The 21,715-nt window shown below is 41.8% G+C and overlaps 1 protein-coding gene across 4 annotated transcripts in view; it reads right to left on the bottom strand.

The window, feature by feature from the left end:
* Positions 1 to 21,715, bottom strand: part of GRIP2 (glutamate receptor interacting protein 2) — a 528,003-nt gene that overhangs the window by 120,518 nt on the left and 385,770 nt on the right. The window lies entirely within an intron of this gene.

Here is a 21,715-nt window from a genome sequence, read left to right as displayed (position 1 = left end):
CCAATGGAGAGAGGGTTGAAGAGTCCTCTGGCTCCAGCCCTACAGTAGCCTCACCCCAAGCCACTCATCCTCAGCCCCACCCTAGAGCCCTCACTCCTCCCACATACACCCCCCAAAAACCTCTACTCCAGCCCTCAGTCCCCTCTCACACGTCAAACCTCTTGCACCTATCCCTACCACACATCACCTCCATATTGATGCACATACAATTCATTCCGCATATGGAGATAAAAAGTCAGAGGGAACATTGATAGACATTCAAACTCATGAGGTTTCAGGCCCTGAGCTCCAGCCTAAGTCCAAATATCTGTACTGTTGTTTTTAGCACAATAGCCCATGCCAGTCATAATTGTGTCACGGGTCTTATTTCAGCAAAAGCACCATGTGCTTCCAAGCTTGTGCTTGGGTATCTATACTACATTGTTAATCTGGACTTACAGTGGCTGGACCTGGGTTTCAGAGTCATGATAATGTGTCCATACTGCACAACAAGCCTTCTGACTCAGGTCTATCACTTGATCTATACCTACACAGCAAAGCAACATGGATTTGACCCAAGGTACAGTGGGACTTGGACTCTAACCCATCCCCAGAAGGATCCAAGAACCCATGTCCTGAATGTTTGTTGACCCAGGTTAGATTGATTTGTGTGTGGATAGAAGTAGGGCTTCGGCTCAAACTTGAATTAGAGCCCAGGGGTAGCGTACAGTGTAGACCTAACCTACTTGAACCGATCTTCAGAGACATGGAGCACCCATTAGCTTCCCAATGAATAATATTGCTGGTTCAAAGGTTACTGTATGTACTCTACAATTCAGGGAGGTGTGTGTGTGTGTGGGGGGGGGGATATCAAAACCTAGTGATTTAAATGAAGCTCAAAACCCATGAAAGAGCCCCTTTATTTAAACACGTTACTTCCAGCACTGCCCCTGCATTGCTAGTCATAAAATCAAAAGCTCCAATAAATCAGACAAACCTGCTAGCAATACAATATCTTGTTTATAGCACCAGTAGCCTGCTATATAGACCAGAGCAACTCGGGAGATTCAGCCGTGAGAGGGGGGATTTAAGAGTCGGGTAATAAGAGGCCTGATTGATGTCACTGAAGCGAGATATTTGAGGGCTGGGAGAGGGGTGACATTGCTGGAGCACATGCTGAATGGTGCCATCCGGAGTGAGACCATGGTGTGCAGCACCAGAGAGAAGCTGCAACAGAGGAGGCTGAGATGCTATGGGAATGAAGGGGGCATCTGAGACTAGGGTTCAGTGGTAGCTAGACTGGGGACCACGGAGTGGAAATGGAGTAAGCAGTGTACTAGGAAGCCTGGAAAAAGACCAACCTGCCAATAGCAGCTGGGAAAAAAAGAGGCCACGAACAAAAACAAAGTAATCTTCTAGGGAACAAAGGCAACAATCCACAAGCTCACCTGCACTCATGTCTCATTACACTACCGTCCCCATAGAAATAGGGCTTCTTCCTTTTAGCATCTCATGGTAGCTGGGATAGTACTGATTGGGCTGTTTGGTGCAGTCCCTCCTATTAAAGCTTACAAAATACATGAAAGCGTACTCAAAAAAGTGCAAAAGGTGTTACCAGAATGCCTCAGGCATTAATAGCTCCAAAGAGCTACAGGGGTCTGGAAAGTACGCAGCATCATCTGACCCAACCACCTCTCACACGACAGCTACTCCTGAAGGCATTCTGCACCAAAAAGTTCAAAATTGGGAGCACCTCCAAAATTCTGCATACAATATTTTAAAATTCTGCCAATTTTGGCAAATGTTATTTGTCAAATAAATGAAAGGACTCCAGAATGGCATTGGGAAGCACAGGCCACTGGCTGCACACAGGTCACAATGGAGCCGTCCCTGCCTCCCAGGACATGGATTCAGTGCTAAGGCTACACACAACCCAGAGAGAGAACAAGGATGGGGCCTGCCTCAGAAACACCTCAGGGACCTGCCCCTCCATGACAGGTCCACCAGGTATGGGCAGGCAGGATCCAAATGTAAGGAGCTTAGTGTGTGTGGGGGGGGTGGGAGGTTAGTGTTAGCTGACAGGGTTCTGTGTGTGAATGTCTCAGTAAGGGAAATCTGAATGTTCAGAGGCTTGTGGGGGGGGGGAGGGATTGGGTGCAGTGGTAATGGGATTCTGCAGGGGGTACAGGTGAAGGTGGTTGAGGCTCAACAGAGGGGGATCTGGATGTGGGAGGTTCAGATGCTGAGGGAGTGGGGCTCAGCTGGGTGGGGATCCAAGGTACAGATGGTTTGTTGGAGTGCTCCAGGTGTAGGGGGAGTGGGACTCAGCAGGAGGTCTAATTAAGGGGGGACTGAATACACATGGGTGGGATGGATGGTATAGGAATCCCTCCCTCTTCAGTTGAGGAGCAATGGGTGCAGGAATCCATGGAAACAGAAAAGGATGTTTTCAAAGCTTCCTGCAGGTAGGGGAGAAATCAGAAGGTGGGTCTGAACCAGCCCTGGATGCTGTGCAGGGAAAGAAGTCTCATCCTCCCCAATCCAACCAGGAGTAGCAGGTAAGCCCAGGGCAGGGTAGAAGCCACCAGCTAGTGTTCCCTAGTCCTGCCCCCTGCGATTTACCTCTTTGCCAGCTGCCCTGAGCACCTGAAACATACTACTGGGGAGGATCACATGACCACTTTTGTGGCTTCCCTTTGCTTCCCCATTGGAAAATCATTTTTTCTGCAGGAAAGCAAAGAGGTTACAACCTGTGAGGTTACATCTACTCTGAGGTGCTATTTCGGGATACTTCTGGTATCCCAAAATAGCACTTTCTATGTCTTGACAGCACACCCATTATTTCAAAATGTAATCAAAATAATGGACATGCTATTCTGACATCCCAGTGAACCTCATTTCATGAGGATTAAGGGACTTGTTGGAATAGCAGTCTATTTCAAAATCATTTCTCTCGAAATAAGGTACACAATTTTGCGTAGCTCAAATTGTGTAGCTCATCTCGAGCTAGCGCTGCAGTGTAGATGCACCCTAGGACATAAATTCTGCACATGCACAGTGGCACAGAATTCCCCAGGAGTAAACAGCATCTTCACTCACCAGCACCAACTACAGTACAGAGCAGAGTTGTGAGCACCTCAGGAATAGAGATTGTCTGAAACTGAAATGTTCGTAACTCTGATCAAAACATTACAATTGTTCTTTCAGAGATTTACATATGAACACTGACTTAATACAACTTTGAAACTTTGCTATGCAGAAGAAAAACGCTACTGAACAATATTCATTTAAATTAAGCAAGGCAAGAAAATTTCCTTACCTTGTGAAATCATGTTTTTTTAACTCTTTTTAGGAGTTTATATTTAAACACATTATTGTACAGTATTTCCTTTTTTGTCATCTCTGCTGCCTGACTGTATACTTCTGGTCAGTTTGTAACACTGAAGTTCTACTGTACTTCCCAACTTCTGGAAAAAGAGACCTAGCCCAAGTTTTTTCTTCTTTTCTCCCCCCCACCACTCTCTCTCTTTGTATCCTGCTTCACTCTGACTCTTTAAAAAAATAAATCAGTTTTTTATGATACATCCAGTTTAGGGCTTTATATGCTTAGACTAGTTTATGAGTAGTAACAAATTCAAGGAAAACTCAGCTACAATTGAAGACTCCAATTTTTTGAGCAGAGGATACAGTTGATATACTTTTACAATTCTACAACACACACCATAAAGAATGCTACTTCAGATTATGGCTCCCAAAGATGCACTTGTTGAATCTAAATTAAGACACTTACATGTTAATAAAAATTTTAAAAAAAGTGAGTTCCATTGAGTGTTGAATAGATGCATGTCTCTCTCGCAGTGTATGAAGTAATCATATAACTAACTACTAGTACTAAAGCTCCGCTATTACATCCATAACTCTAAAGGGTGCGTCTAGACAGCGGTGCTATTTCGAGATACTTCCGGTACCCTGTAATAGCATTTTCCGTGTCTTGACAGTGCACCAGTTATTTCAAAATAGCTTTTGAAATAACAGGCATGCTATTCTGACGTCGCTGTAAACCTCATTCCACAAGGATTAAGGGATGTTTCGGAATAGTGCTCTATTTTGAAATATGGCACTGTGTAGACAGCGCTAAATTTCAAAATATGGATTTTGAAATTAACTCAAAGTAAGCTACACAATTTGTGTAATTCAAATTGTGTAACTTATTTCGAGCCAAGGGTGCAGTGTAGACGCACCCTAAGTGTTCTATAGAACATCACAGAAACACATCAACCCAGTACACATATTGGGTAGAATCACGCATAACTATCCAGGTATCTGTGTGTAGTATCTGATTGTTTATAGTGTGGGTAACAATAGATCATTTATTTGTAAAATAATCAGGTTTTTTATTTACTTTTTTTTTTTAAAAGAGTCTGTTTAAATTGAAATTTCAATTTATACAAAATAGATTAAGGCCTAGAACTGTAATCCCTTACAATATTTAACTAAAGTAAAAGGAATCCATGAGCCTCTCTCAAAAACTGAGTGTTAAATGCTACTTTTCTATGTATAAAAAAAGAGACTCTAAGGGAAAATAAACTTTTGAGATCAAACTTACTCATTTTTACACACATGCACTCAAGAGCACAGTTCCTTGTTCCCCTCAGGATCAGGCCATTACATACACACACATACACAACAAAACAGGTCATGCATTGTATTGAGACTTGTTACTGCGGGGATCCAGGAGCTATGCTTCTGCATACCAGAGACCAGCAAAGACATCACAGGCATTTGAACCCAGTTTCTCATTCCAAGTGATAATAGAGGGTGAGACCAATGGTCCAGCTAGCCAAATATTCTATCTTCAGACAGTGAGTGGTGTGAGAAGCTTCAGAGGGAATGAACAGAACAAGATAATTTATGGAGTGATCTACCTTTTGTGCAACTCGAGCTTCTTGCAGGCAGTTTAGGGACATTCAGTGCATGGAGCTGTGTACCTGGCCATCCTGGTTAACAGCCACTGATGGATCTATTCCCCATGAACTTAAATTACTTTTTGAGCCCAGTCATAATTTTGCCTTCACAACAGCCCCTGTAGAATGGGGATCTACATCTTAACTTTGCTTTGTGCCACGAGTATTTCCTTATGTTTGTTTCAAACTTGCTATTAATTTCATCAAGTAACTCCTGGTTCTTGTGTTATGTAAAGGAGTAAACACCTTTTCTTCACTTTCTTCACATCATTCACAATCTTCTAAATCTCTACCATATTCCTCTTATTTGTCTCTTTTCTAAGATGAGCAGTTGCAGTCTTTTAAGCATTTTGTCATATAGAAACTATTCCACCCCTTCTCTGTATTTATTCCAATTCAAATACATCTGTTTTAAAATGAGATTACAGTACTATAAATGCACATACCACTCAAGGTGTGGGCCTACTTTGGATTTATACAGTGGTATTATGATATATACTGTCTTATCTACCCCTTTCTTAACAATTTTTAATATCTTTAGCTTTAACTACCACTGCAAATGGATCAATATTTCAGAGAACTATCCACAATGACAAGAAGATTTCTTTCTTGCGTAGTAACAGCTAATATAGACCTCATCACTTGGCATTTATAGTTTGGATTGTTTTCCAGTGTGCATTATTTTGTATTTATTGACAGTGAATTTCATTTGTTATTTTGGGGTATGTCTAGACTACATGCCTCTGTTGTCAGAGGCATGTAAATTAGACTACCTGACATAGTCAATGAAGCCGTGATTTAAATATCCCCGGCTTCATTAAAATAAAAATGGCCGCCACGCTATGCCAGCTCAGCTGATCGTCGGCACAGCGTGCGGATTGGTCGACAAGGGAAGCCTTTGTCGACTGCTCCCTTATGCCTCATGAAATGAGGTGTACAGGAGCGGTCGACAAAGACTTCCCTTGTCGACCGATCCGTGTCTTGACTCAGCAGAGCCGGCATAACGTGGTAGCCATTTTTATTTTAATGAAGCCGGGGATATTTAAATCCCGGCTTCATTGACTATGTCAGGTAGTCTAATTTACATGCCTCTGACAACAGAGGCATGTAGTCTAGACATAACCCAAAATAACAAATGAAATTCACTATGTCTAGACTACATGCCTCTGTTGTCAGAGACATGTAAATTAGACTACCCGACATAGTCAATGAAGCCGGGATTTAAATATCCCCGGCTTCATTAAAATAAAAATGGCCACCACGTTATGCCGGCTCTGCTGATCGTCGGCACAGCGTGCGAGTCAAGACATGGATCGGTCGACAAGGGAAGTCTTTGTCGACCGCTCCTGTAAACCTCATTTCACGAGGCATAAGGGAGCAGTCGACAAAGGCTTCCCTTGTCGACCAATCCGCACGCTGTGCCGACGATCAGCTGAGCCGGCATAGCGTGGCGGCCATTTTTATTTTAATGAAGCCGGGGATATTTAAATCACGGCTTCATTGACTATGTCGGGTAGTCTAATTTACATGCCTCTGACAACAGAGGCATGTAGTCTAGCCATACCCTTGTTGCCCAGTCACCCAGTTTTGTGAGATCCCTTGGTAAATTTTGCATTCAGCCTTGGACTTAACAATCTTGAGTAACTTTGTATCAGCTGCAAATTTTGCCACCTCACTGTTCACCCATTTTTCCAGATCATTTATGAATAAATTGAACAGCATTGATCACAGTATAGATCCTTGGGAGACAATGCTATTTACCCCTCAACTCAGAGCTGATCATTTATTCCTACACTCTGTTTCCTATCTTTTAACCAGTTGCTAATCCATGACAGGACTGTCGCTCTTATCCCATAACTGCCTACCTTGCTTAACAGTCTTTGATAAGGGGCCTGTTAAATTCAAAGGCTTCCCAAAAGTCAAATTCACTATATCTATGGACTCACCCTTGTTCACATCGGTTGACCTCACTCAAAAATTCTAATACATTAGTGAGGCATGAATGTCCTTTACAAAAGCTGTGTTGATTCTTTACCAACATGTCTACTAATACAACATTATGCATCTCCTCAGGATCATCCACTGAGCTCACCTGTATGGTCTCATACTCCTATTTGATAGCTTCTCCCTACAGGAGCTCTCACTGGCTCAGTTCTCAAAACATTGAATATTTATGGGTACGTCTACACAGCATCCGAAACTCAAAATAAGATATGCAATTTGTGCTATGCAAATTGCATAGCTTATTTCAAGTCTACTTCAAAATAGCTTATTTCATCATTTGGCGCAGTGTACACAGTGCCAAATTTCAAAATACAGTCTATTTCAAGCCATCCCTTACTCTTCATACAATGAGGTTTACAGGGATGGTGAAATAGCGTGTCCACTATATTTCGAAATAGTGGATGCTTTGAAAAGATGCAGGGTAGCTATTTCAGGATATCATTTGCTGCATTCCTCATTCTGGCAGGGGAGCACAGGGGGCAGATGAACCGGGCCTGGCCCAGCCTGGGGACATGCACCCCTCCCTTGGCTCTGCTCGCTGGATTGTAGCAACCATAGACAGGTACTTCTCACCTGACCCCAAGCTGCTGCTCTGAGAGACGGCTGGTGTAGTCTTCTCTCCCTGGGGTAGCTTGTATAGTGAACCCCGCATCTCCAGCCCCACCCCAGAACAGTGATTTAAAAGAAGAAAAACAAACATTTTTGAGTTAAGGACCCAAGCAACACTGAGTAAATCTTCTAGTATAAAATGTTGCAGGACAAAAGACACAAGGGTTACGCGATCTGTCTTCTTGGATTGTTGTTAGTTTTCTTGTTTTTCCTAGTGGTGGGATGGGGCGGAAAGGAGCAAAGAAAAGAAAAAAAAAAAACAGAACACTGAGGGAAGAGGCAACATTCTTTGCAGTGCAAAATCTAGAGTTGATTTCCTACACCTAGGCACCTCAGAATAAAAAAAAAAACCCTGCTGTGACTGCAGGTCAGTTGTATGACCCTGTTTGGGACAATTTTCAAGAATTTCCTGTACAGTACCTCTGAATGAAAAGGGAATATGTGCCTAAATGTATTACAGTGGGAAAAATACATAAAATCTGGCTGTCAGACTGAAATAGTATTTAAGAAAAATGCTCCTCAGAAGGTAATCATGTTGAAGATGATGTAGACTTGTCTAAACAGTCTGGATGAATTGGTTAGTAGAGTTAGTTTGCACAATTCTTATAGACTGCCTATGCTAGTAAATAACTGAACATTGTAATACCTTGGTATTTGGGGCAGATTACTTATATTTTATTAGGGATTTATGAGTTTAAATATTTTTAAATGTTCCCTTCCTCCCCAAATTTGGGTGGCATGTTGCTAGAGATAAGTGTTTAAAATATATTTAGATGATTTATGATATTTCCTACAAAACTGGGTTAAGAATAAATTATGGCATTTGAAGAGGGGTACAAACAGCTGCAATAAGAGGAATCTTTCATTTATTATCTTTTTATCAAGCAGTGCACTGAGTCATAGCGAGTAGCATTTTTACCCTTTTGTTTCCAGGTCCAGTTTAAACACAAGGGGTTATGAATGGCCTTCATCTGGAAGTTTTATAACATTAAACTCATCAGCTGGTACCATCAGCAGTGTAGCGACTAAATAAGCATGCGTTAGATAGTAAATTACTTGTATCAAAAAAGACCATCCTCCAGTAAAACCATGGATGAATTCATACATTAGGACCATCTCGTTCCAGCAAGACTCCAAAGATGAAAACATTTTTTTGTAAAGTCTCCCTTTTGTCTTATTCGGAACAAATAGTTCATGGACATAGTTTAAAATATTGCAACCAGCCACCAATTTTTCCTGTAAGCTGTGCACTTGTGTATCTGCTTAGGAGACATTCAAATGCCACCTAGCTGATTAGCAGAGCGCCCACATCTAGGTTTTTGTTTCTATGGGTGCTGCATATTCATACATGCCTCGGTGCACGTAAAAATTGATTATGCACACGGACAGAAAAAAATCCACACATGGATGAAAAAGATTAGGTGGAACATTGGCTTACATTGCACCTATTGGAAAGGAGACAGTGCTGGATATACTGCATAAGGAAAAATTGAACAGCATGAAAAAAAATTTGTTAAATTCATTTATCTGGGGCTTGATGGGTGAAGCAATGTACACAATGATCCAATAATATATGCTTGTGCAACAACAGAAGATGAGGTTGGTCTCTCTTAACAAGACAATACAATCAGGTAATGCCCATACAGCAATAACAGCTGTAACAAACTGAACAAATATTCAAGCAACAAGTGCATAGCTTTGGCAGAAAATGCTGCAAATGTAGCAACGAGAAGAATTCTAGAGGAAGATAATGAAGCAATCATAAACTCACAGGATACAGAGCTCATGTAATACTTCTTTTAGCCAACGATTTAGGTTTAGCTTCATGAATAAAGGAAAATGTTGAAATTGCAAAATACTTCCAAAGCAATCACTTTGCTTCAGCTTCACAGAAGAGAGCAGGAGGAACCAAATGAATTCTCCCTCAAGATGTACTATAGAATGTAGTGGTTGACTGTATTGAACTCTTTAATGAGAACCACCATATCCAGGTGACAGTTTGTGAAGAAAATTATGACAAAGTAGATGGAAACATCACAGCCAAAGCAGCAAATGTTGCACTAAAGAGAAATACAGACAATATGCCAAATATCCTGAAATCTATTGCCCTAGATTCTGAGAAACCGCAGAAAGATTGATGTTCAATTGCTGATGGTGTTGAAATTTGGAAAGAATTTCAAGATACATCAAAGAAAGAAATACCCAACAATAAAGTTAGATTGCAAACAGTGTAGAAATGGATAGATTAAACACCTAATGCACCTAATTTTCTTGCAAATATTCTCAACCCAAAGTACCAGAAAAGATGCCCTATTGCTGCTATGACATGGGCATCAAATAAAGCATTCTGTCATGATAACCATAATAAATTTTAGGCCTGGAAGTGAATCAAACAGCACATATTTGCTGATGATGTTTTAAAGAAGTCACACCACTGACATGATGGAAGTCACCAGCTGAGCACCCTGAATCATAGTTTGAAGTCCTAGATCAGCTTTTGACAGCAATAGCCTCGTTGGACTGATTCATTCAAAGTTGAAAAACTTATTGTGAGTTCGTGACAGTCTGCACCTTTATGTTCAGGTTTATAAGACTACAATAAATTTAGTACAAAGTATGCCCTGTGAAATATTTTGAAAACTCAATTTGCTGACCATTATTGTCCTGGTGAAATGTTCATGGTAACACTGCATGTAAAGTTATAAGACCCTACTGTAGGGCTTTACTGCTCCAAGGTTAGAAAAACAGGCACAAACCTGTTCCTTAGAGAAACAAGGTGCCTTGTTCAGATGTCAACAAAAGCAAATGGACTATCACCTGATTAAGCCTTGGCAGAATGAAGGGTGTGAGCGGAAAATGTACAACTTGGTAGTGGAACACCTGGGGGTTCACATGTAAATGGACTTGTTGCCTGAACTCAAGCTAGAGATGTGTCTCAAAGTGGAGGAAAAGATATAAAAATGAGGAACAGAGCCCCCCCTCCCCCAATCACTTCCTCCCTCATTTCTCAAATGCAGTGATGCCAAGAGTAAAGGCAAAAGCATCATTGCAGTGTGGGGAGGGTTCCTGGATGTGAAAAAAATCCAGTCAGGCTGATATAAGGATATGGAGAGAAACATTTTTGCTTCCAATTCACTTAGCTTGTTAAGTTAGTAATCAGTTTGCCTTTTAGCTTTCCTTTGTTTGTAACCAATTCTGACTTTCATGCCTCATTATGGAGGCTACAATATATTATAAACAGAAGTCACAGAAGACACAGAATCTATGACTTCCAGCCCATTGCAGCCTGCCACCAGGGGGTCCCCTAGAGCGTCAATCAACTCCCAGCCACTGCGAGTTGTGCAATAAATAAATAAATAAATAAACCCAGTTTGCCCTTTTATCAGGAGAGCAGACATTGGCCTTTTAAGGGCGGCCATTTTGAACTCTGTTCTCCGTGGCACACCTCCAACTGCCTCGCGGCACACGTGGAACACACTTTAAGAAACGCTGCGCTGTGGGATTCTGTCAGAGCTCCAAGCAGCTTCTGGCCACCACTATGTCCCCCCAGAGCTCCAAGTAGCTCCCGGCCACCACAGGTGGTGGTAGTACCCTGCAACTGAGCTCCCCATTTTATCATGAATATTTTTAGTAAAAGCCACCAACAGGTCATGGGGCATCCAGGAATTGTTCTTTACTGCCTGCGACCCACCCATGACTTTTGCTAAAAATACCGGTGGCAAAATTTTAGCTTTACTAATTACTTATAGTCAGTTTATCTAGTTAATACATTTGTTTTAATTGTTTGGATTGAAGTGATTGGGAAAACCCATTTGAAAGAACAGGGTTTGTGTATATTTTTTTCTATTAATGAAATGATGGACTCTATAAGCTTGTCCAGGAGGAAAGAGCTGGGCAATGCAAGATGCATATTTCTGGGGACAAATCTGAGACAAGCAATGTGCTGGTATCAGTCTGCAATTTAATTCAGAAGTGGCCAGCTAAGTGCACTACTATAACTCATCTGGGAGTAACTGACATGCTAGAAGCTGAATGTGAAGAGGCCAGTAGTAGTTGCTTTCACAGCAAAGTAGTGTAAAAGGCATACCAGGTTGGAGAATTGAGTGGACATAGCTGTTAACAGTAACTGAGTTAAAGCAGGAACATTTGTCTCTCTCTTCCAGTCTATGAATAAAAACCAGGAGGGAGGCAGATGAGATCTACTAGTTTTAAAAGTCTGAAGAACAGCTTAAGTGACTGCAGTCTCCTATTCAAGAGACTCGGGTGAATAAGAACTTAAATTCTAGTCATTTTCACAGAGATATATTTGAAACTTCCCTAAACAAATTTATTTAGCCAAAATATTTTATTTTATTAACCAAAGCCACCTTGAATGTTATATACTGTTTTGTGTTTTAATTAACTTCTGGTTATCATCCCACTGCAGCTTGAAACAAGCTATGTGCAAAATTAATTATCTGGCAAATAAGCAATATATCATTCATCATTTTCTAAAGATTACTAAAAATGTATAATTTAAATTTGAATTAAGCTATATAATTGGGTATATAAATGCATGTATTTCTGGATGCCCTCCTTGATAGCAAAAAATATGTACCAAATCTAGTGAAAAGGCTCTATTTCATACTAAATCAACATGTTTTACTTTTATAATCAGCCAAGGAGAATGCATGACTGTCTTTGGAAAAGTACTGAAATACAAATGGGAAAGTTGAATACAAAATTAAAATTGGGCTTTCCGCTTACTATATAAATCATGATTTAGAGCATCTCTGATTTAAATTGCCATGATTTAAATCAACCAGCCTTACTGCCTATTTCATCATCCTTACAGTGGGAGACCCCTATTTCTTGTGCAATCCAGATTTCCTCTGATAACATCACCCCAGTGCATCAGAAAGCAGACACTGCTAACAAGCTTTTCTTGCTTTACTCCTCTGTGTTCACCATCTAGACTGCACCTAAATCGGGTGCCACATACACCACTCACTTCAGTGTATCTGTTCTCCATTTACATCAGTGACAGAGGAGCACAATCAGGCCCCATGAACATTAGATACAACAGACCTGTTTAATCATTAAACACACGATTGCTTAGAAAATGCAACGTCACATAAATCTGCTAGGAGCTAATTGCCTATTATATCTCATGGCACTTCTAGAGTCAGCACAGAATGACAAAGTGACTTTTTAAAAGGAGGAGAGAAATCTAGCAGAGCAACTACTATTAGCCAAAGCTTGAGGGGCTGGACAAGCTTTGTTCTCCAGTTTTGACCAAGCTAAGTGCTTCTATTATCCTTCCAATTAATAGTCAGGATCCATCTTTGCCTCACTCCCTTCAATTTTAAGGCAGTATCATAGGGACAAAATGGAAGAGGGGGATTTTATTATTTTTTTAAAATCACTTACTTTCTTCATGCCATTACGGCAGCTATTTTCCTGTGACAGAGTCACAACGTTGGATTGAGTAACATGATGATGGCAGAGACTGACAGGCTCAATATTTTAACTTCAGTGCCGAACCAGGGGAATTTCAGGGAAGGACGTGAGAATTGGCTGGTGTCAGTCAGTACATTATGCAATTTATTTTTTATTTTTTCTAATTGGCCAGAATGGCTGGCTATGGATGGAACACCACACACGCTAAACATGGGATGCTATGAAATAGCAATCAGCATAACTGAAGAAAAAGGTTTCCCAGACGAGACACTAGCTGAGGTCTCTCGCATCATAGCTTTACAAGAGCACAATTTGTGAGATAGAGCTCTTTTCCTCTAAACCAGGGTTCGAATATTCCCATTTCCTGAGATCTACTTTATGGAGAAAGTGGATCGTACACATATGGAAAGAGTCATGAAACCATCTTCTTCCTGTCCCCAAATCTGGCAAGCCTTTGCCATGCAGTCTGGAGGAGAGGACAGAGATTGAACGAGTCACAGGAAATTGTAAATAATTTTTCATTCTTTTACAGAAGTTGTCTGAAAGAAACTATATAGTATAGGCTGGCTGCATGGTTTTCTACATAATCCCATGGGCATCTTAAGGCTGGGGTGGGGAACTGGCTGATTTTTTTTCCAGGGCAGCAGCCCACAACCCAAAAAAGGCTCGCCACCCTTGCGGTAGAGCGCACTCATTCTCTCTGTAAGTGGACTAAGGGCCACTACATGGAACAGTGAAGCACAGCTAGTAAGTATGTGGGTTACACTACTGCAATATGAATAGGGAAGAACAATATATTGCAAGAAGGAATGTGTGTTCTGAAGAGGCCAGGAAATGCCAGGGGCCAGCAGCTTGAAGAAGGACGTTTGGTTAGGAGTAGCACTTGATTGGTGTTATTATAGAACTGCATATTTGTCAGGATTTGTGGTGCTACAAAACTTGCAACATTCCAGAAAGAGGTTGTGGGTGGTGTACATTATACCAGCAAGATGATTTAAGTGATGAAACAAGGGGAAGGAAGAAAGTTAAGAGAAATAGAGCAGGAACTTGAAGGAAGTATACTACCACCGTAGTTTTAAATGATGATTTTTAACAGGTAAGGGGAGGTTTGTAAAGGTTAGATTGTTCTATTAATCACAAAACGTTCTTTCCCAGGAAGGCTCAGGAATATTCAGCAGTTTTGACAAGAAGGATATCGACCAGAGGGGTTCTGGAATGAATAATCTGTACAGGAAGAGCATATACAGGCACACACAACGTTTTAATGGTACAAGGTACTGCCTCTCACGACTAGGCATTTATAACTCACATTCTAATACTCTAATGCCTCCAACTCCAGTTCCAGTATTCCTTTCTCCAGACTGACCTGGCTCTTAATGTGGTCTCATTTCAATATTCAGAAATGGTGGTAATTATATGCATATTTTCAGACCGGGTACCTGCTGTGAAGAAAATGGACAAATCCTCTGCTCTTTCTGGTGCCATTTCATGAACTTGACACCAAGAATTGGATCAGTTGCAAACCATGATTAGGTAGGATCATCTTCACATCTTGATGAGGCTAAATAGTTTCACATGGCCATTTTGGGAACTGATATGCAAAGCAAATCAGCATGATTTAAGAAAAAAGTTATTTTCCATCCTTTCATGGTTTCCAGGTGTAGGGACCAATTTGCTTCATAGTAATTTTCATTTCTGGTCTCTTTTTCCAAAACCCTGCATCTGCCAACTATGCTGGCATCTACTGCAGTGAGGAAACAAATTTCTCCGTGAAGCAAATTCTTCCAGGATGAATTGAGTGAAGGCAGAGCTCATAATTGCACATTACTGCAAACATTTCTGATAAAAACTGGAGAGATATTTTTATCCACATCTCCAGCTGAAAATTACTGGGAAAGATGCCTTTGAAAAGCCTTCATCTCCAAGCATATAATTACCAGGTCCTCGAACAAAACCACATGGCCAACAAGAAAAAAAAATTCTTATTAAAATAAAAAAAATTGGGGGTGGCTGTTGGTAGGGATGAAGAGGAAAGCTATTACACTGACTCCTATGATATTTTACATGTAAAATTATACAAGTAAGTTTCCAAATCAGAAGTTGAAAGGAAAGCTGAGAAAAGTTACCAGGCTGGAAACTGAGAACATTTGTAAGTTAATAATAATGGTAATACAAATACTAATTTATTAAGAAGTGAAAAATAAAACTGTCACATGCCTATAGGACAAATCATTCATAAGCAGGTTGTCTGTAGTTGGGAAGAGAGACTCAGGCTAGAAGCAGGATTTCCGTACATACCAGATAGGCCACCTGCTATTAAGCAACTGAACCACCTCTAGGAGACGTGAGCATATAGTAACGAAAATGTGGAGCCCCCATCCTGTAAAGACAGAGGCTCATGCATCATCCAGTGGGACTATTTGCATTTATAAATGTAAGCAGGGTCTGAATCAATGTTTCTATTACAGCCAGCTGGAATGGGAAAGAAATCCTGGGTGTGATCATGTAAATACAGTCACTCAGTTTGCTTAGACCTTCTGGATATCCAACTGTTAGAATGGTGTTTTGCCCATTGTAACCAGTTTGGCTGCTATGGGGTCACAAACTGTGTTAATCCTAAATGCGGGAATTGAAAGATATGACCGCCAATGCTTGCAGTTATTTTGGGGGAATGCACAATAGTCAGACTGTGTTTAACTCAGTTCAAAGGAGAGGAACTGTCAATGTAAAGAATCTCAGATGGATAAGGCTTCCTCTGCTAAAACTCTGGGAAGTCAACTGGGGGGAGAGGGGGCAGAACTCTGACTCAGCAGGCTGGGTGCCTTCCAGGCACGAGCTATATGACTGGTTCAACCTGCTTCTCCCTCCTGTTCTAATGATAGAGCTAGAACAGATCCCATAAGAAGTCTCTTTATTATTTTAAAATGTATTCCAGTGAATACTGGAATTTTTGGGCTAGATTGTGCTTTGGGCCAAGAGCTGAAATTATTACATTTGGCCCAGAGCCAAATCTACCACAAGCCAGTGGAAGATGCAACAAGCAGCATGAACAGCCAACAGGGTGGCGATGGAGGAACAAATGACCAGCAGAGCAGCTCCAGAGAGCAGGTGGATGGTGAGTGACCAGCGGAATAGGTGAGACGCCGCCTACTTCCCTTCCCCACTCAGGATGGGAGGTGAACTCTGGTCTGCCCTGACCAAAGGCAGCGACCGTCAATAGGGGGCAGAGAAGGGTTGGGCAGGCGAAGGGGACATTTACAGTACTGGACTTGAGAGTTTGAGAGGAAAAGGACATTGCCCAATCTGCTTGAGCTGGGATGTGTACTTGTGGTTTTGGTTATAAACTTTGTTGTGGTGTTTTCCCAAATTAATGCCATGTTACTTCTCTCCCCTTTTATTAAAAGTTTCTTTTCTACACTCAGAGTCTGTGCTTGTGTCACGGAGTGTGTGGGAGTCACCGGGCCCTCCATCCCCATCCGCAGCCAGACGTGACTCACAGCCAGCAGGTAGAACAGAAGGTTTATTGATTCGCAGTGGCACAGCGTAGCACAGGATCGATGTTAACACAGGAACCAAGAGCAGCCAGTATCATCCCTCTTGGGGAGAAGGAGTCCCAGGCCCTTCTCCAAGCCCCTTTTCTCATCCTAAACCAGCCAAGACTGACCCTTCCCCCAGGCCCTAGTCCTCAGCCTGGAGTCAGTGTCACATACCTCTTTGTGCCCAATGTGTTATCTACTGTCACCTGGCCCTCAGGACCTGAGAGGTTGCACATTCTTCCCCACTGAGTTGTGCCCAGCCTCTCCACGTCTAGATAATGCTGCAGTTCCCAGGAAAACTGAGGCGTGCACATGCACATACACACAACAGACTAGTACAGGACAGCAGAATCACATACGAACCCACAAGGCAAACAGTGAATGCAAAAAAGAGAGTGAACGCAGTGGACTACAAGAGTGGACAAAATCCCCACTAGAGCTCAGCTTGTAAGTGAGGAAGCATTGCCTCCCAGAGGCACCCTCGGGTGTTGAGAATTTCCCAGGTTACTGGGTGGGGGCTTGAGCCAGTTCTGTGTTGGATGGATAGAGGGGTACTCCTAGATGTTGAACATGGCCCTGGCTGCAGCCGGTGCGATCTGGCAGAAGGGTTACATATAGTTAAGCACAAAGCGCTTGTGTAACCCACACACCTGTTGGGTACGGTTCTCTGTCCCATGGAGTGGCACTTATTCTCGCGCTCTCTCTGTAAATGGTCTGAGTTTGCCCTACTGCTGTAACTAAGCGGTAGAGGTCTATACACTAAGCTCCAGAGCTCCCAAGTTCAGTTCCACCTGAAGGTGGTTACACTTGCTGAAAGAAACTTTAAATATTTTAACTACTCTCTTGCAGTGCAGCTATTGATGGTTTCTTTACTAACAGGGAAAACTGGCTCTTTTCAGTCTACCGTCCCCTCATTTCCCCCCCAAAAAGCAGTTAGATATAAAAGCAAAAGCCACATTCAATGTGTGATATCCTGGCTGGAATAGCATCTCCTGTCATGTCTTGGTCAAAAGGAAGCCAGAGCGCACCTATTCCATACAAAAGATATACTTTTACTAGTTGGACAACAGGTGAATACAAATTTAGAAATTGGACTTTGGCATTTATTGAACCGTTGACCTTGCAAAATAATGATTCCATTAGTAATGCTAATTAGAGTCAATGGGGTTAATGACAATGACCCTGCAGTGGAACACCATCATTGTGATGCTGAGCTTACATAGCAATGGAACTCAGAGGAACCCAGAGACAGTCCAACAACAAGAGCCCTGCAAATCCATAGCTAGCCACAGATATCTGCATCCACAGATTCAGATATCTGCAGCTCATTTTTGCAGATACAGATGCATATACTCATTTTGTACCCGCACAGGGTTCTACGAATAACAGAGGCACTGGGCACACCAAGAGCAAAAAAGTAGTGGTTGAGGCCACTGGCCACCTTTTTTTTTTTTTCTTTTGTAGTCGTGTGCAACCTGATGGGAACATTTTCCTCACATTTCTCTCCTCCCCTAAACATGCACACGTTTTGTCCTTTTGCTACTTTGCACACTCCTGTAATTTCATTCCTTTGCACGTTTTCTTCTGTAGAGAAAGAACCAGTTTCTGTAGAGATGGGCTATTTTTGCAAGAAATCTAGAGATCATTTGCACTTTGTAGACCAAGTCATTCAGATTTAGCAAAGAATGACTTAATGATGCTGGGCAAAGCAGAATGTCTGCTTGCAGGCCCAGCAAATGCTGCAAAGCATGATGGACTGTCTATTGGGCATCACTCAGTTATCAGCAAAGAGATGTTTAATCTGTTAAATCAAATTTAGATTTGTATCTTGGTTTCCTCTTCTTTATTAATTATGCAGAAGCCAATGAGCAGGTAAATTGAGTTACCATCCCTCAAGAATAAAAGCCACATTTCACACTATCACCCTAAAAATCCAAACAAGATAAAATGATGTCCTCTACTACAAGCCAAAGACCAAATCATCTCAGTACGTTGCAAATCTGATATGCCAGTTCCTCAATTGGTAAGGCTCAGTCATTTCTGGCCACTGTGTACAGAGAAAAATAGGCAAAAATTTTTCAATCCTACCTTACACATCTTTAAAAAAAAATTACGTAGTAGCTGGATGCTTGATACTGCAAACAAACCCTGTTCATATATTACTTGCCAAATATAATAAAACTCTGAAAATTCTCCATCAAGGCATCTACTGTGAGCGGGCAGAGACACGCTCATTCAAATAAATGAAAAATGACTCAAACTTTCCCCTAAATCTTAAACTATCCCCATTTTACAAGTCAGATTACGTTTAAAAATGGTTGCGTTTCTTTGGACTGACTATGACTAAAAGTTCCAAGAAAATATCATGACATTGGCCTATTCAAACTTCCTACCATAATGAGGAGCCACAAAAAAAAAAAAAAAAAAAAAATCAGGAGTGGTTGGCCCCAGGAGTCTGGAAACATACCTGAACTTTTGGGTGTTTCTCCAGAATAAAATATTGGACTTTGATAGCTTCCCATCATTTTAAATGGGAAGTACAGTGAAATCACTCTAAAAATATGGAAACAATGATTTTATGCATTCATCTCATTCTCCAGCCACCAAGAGGATTTCAAGCAAGAGAGAGACAGATTAAATATTTTAAATTAAAAAACCCCCACAAAAAAGAAACATTTTGTTTCACATTGCCAAGGAAGAGCTAGCTACTTAAAAAAATCCCTGCAATTAAAATATTGACTGGACATTGAGTACCACTCTGTAGCTCAGTAGTGTAGATCAGCCTAAAATAGGGGGCTGAAGAGAATAGAAGAAGAAAAACAAAAAAATAAAAATAAAAACAAAAACAAAAAACAGTCACTTGCCTGTCCCTCCTCCTTTGTGATACAGGGACTCCGGTCCTGGTAAATAAGGTCACAGCTCTATTATACATTCACAGAGCAGTGAATTCCTGTGCAACAGAAATGTACACGAAGTGCCCCACCTGCAATCTGAAAGGGCCACTTCTAGCACAGAGCAAAGTTGCAATTTTAGCTACTGTAACACACTCATCATGGTGCTCTGTCTCCAATTCTGAGGTTGATAAGCCCACAGCAGCCTTATACAAGATTGTTGGACCTTTGCTCACACAGCGGAGGCTCATGGGTTCAGATCCAGAGGTTTGATCTCCACTACCCATGATCCACCTAGAAGTGTCACATTGTACCAACTCTCAGGTAGGGGATCTACTTAAACCATAGGGAAGAAAAAAAAAAAAATCACATTTTTCGCAGGTTGGTCACAGCATAAATAGCAAAATCTGTAGATATGTTCACACACACACACACACACACACACACACACACAAATATTGCACTGTATCACTGTTACATAAGTTATCCTGACTAAGGATTCTCAAAGGTGTTCGTTGTTTGTTTGGGTTTTTTTGGCCAGGATATCCTTTCAAAATATTTTAGGCTGAGATGACAAGCCTATACTGCCTTCACAGTGGTTGCCCTGCCAATAGCTACTGCTCTCTGGCCATCCAGCTGTGAAGACAGCACAGAGGTAAGGATGGCAAAACTCCCCGCCCCACAATAGACTTGTGACCCCCTTTTCAGTCAGGACTCCTAGTTTGAGAAATGCTGTATACTTTTGTAAAAGCGCACAAAAAAAAAAAGTTCATGGAGGAGACCACAGTTCATGGTCCGTGATGCATTTTTTAATACCATGAATTTGATGGGACCTTAGGCACAGTCTTAGGAACCAGAGTGAGACTTACCAATATTTCTACGGGGACATTCACCTACTGGCAGCAAGGCCGACAGCCCCTGCAGACGAAGGGCAAGGTGTGGAGGGACCCAGCTCTGTACTCCTGGAAGGGGCGGAGCCTTGGGTAGAAGGGGCGGAGCCAATGGCAGTCAGCCCTTGGCACTGGATCCCCTAAGCCCTCAGAGTTGTGTAGCAGCTGAGACTCTGGGCATCTTTGAAATGCCAGACCCCTGTGCAATTATCTGCTCCCCCTCTCCCACCACAGCTCTCCGTCAGTGGGCCTGTCTACTGATAACCACTTTGCATCACTAGATATCAATCAGCAGAGGTGAAAAGTCCTGTATCCCACCACTAACTCCCAGAGCCAATCGGGATCCTACCACAAAGTGTTCTGAAGTCTCTTTATGTAGTGCCTGAATCCACGACCTGTTAGAACAGCCTCTCTTAACCCCTGAGGTATCTCTCTCTAAGCCCAGTCAGTTTGAAAAATGTACATCTTAACTTACTGAGAGGCCGTAAGTGGATATCCGCATCTAACCACCATTAATGTTATTAAGCATCACTTAAGCAGGTAAATTGGCTTATGCCAGCTTCATTTCATCCTTTTATGAAGATCTAGCAAGTGCATGTTATAGATTTTGTGTTGTGGGGAGGAAGAAAGTAGCATATTTTTTCAGATCGATTGACCTGGGTTAATTCAGTCAGTTAGTTCAGGGAGTGGGGAAGAGAGAATCCCCCATTAGATTGCTTCAAGAAATGCAGATTTATTATTAGAATGCCAAAGAGCCTCTTTCTTCAGGTTTTGATGTCTTTGACATTCCTCAACATGGAGACTCATAGAGCTATGAGGGAATCCCAAGAAGCACTAGGATTAGCTCCATCTTCCCACAAAACTGCACTGTGGGATGTTTACCCACATCGTTTTGCTCCATCATCAGGGTGCTAGCAATGTGGCCATAAAATGTCCACAATGGGAGGCAGAAAAACTGGTTTGACCAGTTTTCACTTTTGGTGATTTTGCACGTGGACAGCACTTTTGATTACCAAACCTTCCCCCCCTCTCAGCCACAGCCACAAGGGGGAAAGCAAATTTCATGAAGCAGTGATCTAACCTGGAATGTCCAAAGTGCTCCAACATTTTAACCCCAGCCACTTTTGCACGACCACCCCATTCAGAAGTGCCCGGGTGCTATGCTTCTGTATCCATAGCTTCCCCCTCAATCAATCATTTAAAAGATGCCCTTAAGTCTTCATTTCTGCACAGGAATATAAGGGATAAAGGAGGCCTGTTTGATCCATATTGGTAGTTTACAGCCTTATATGCCCAAATAGAGGGTTCTCATCCAAGACTGGCAGTTTATCAGTATGAGCCAAGATCATTATAGCAGGCATTGTAACAGATTAGACCTGTGACACAGAATAGTGTTAGGGATC

The sequence above is a fragment of the Pelodiscus sinensis genome, chromosome 11, assembly GCF_049634645.1.
Source record: "Pelodiscus sinensis isolate JC-2024 chromosome 11, ASM4963464v1, whole genome shotgun sequence".
In the NCBI taxonomy this organism is placed as follows: domain Eukaryota; kingdom Metazoa; phylum Chordata; order Testudines; family Trionychidae; genus Pelodiscus; species Pelodiscus sinensis.
The sequence above is the reverse complement of the archived record's forward strand: the minus strand, read 5'-3'. Positions and strand labels throughout refer to the sequence as shown.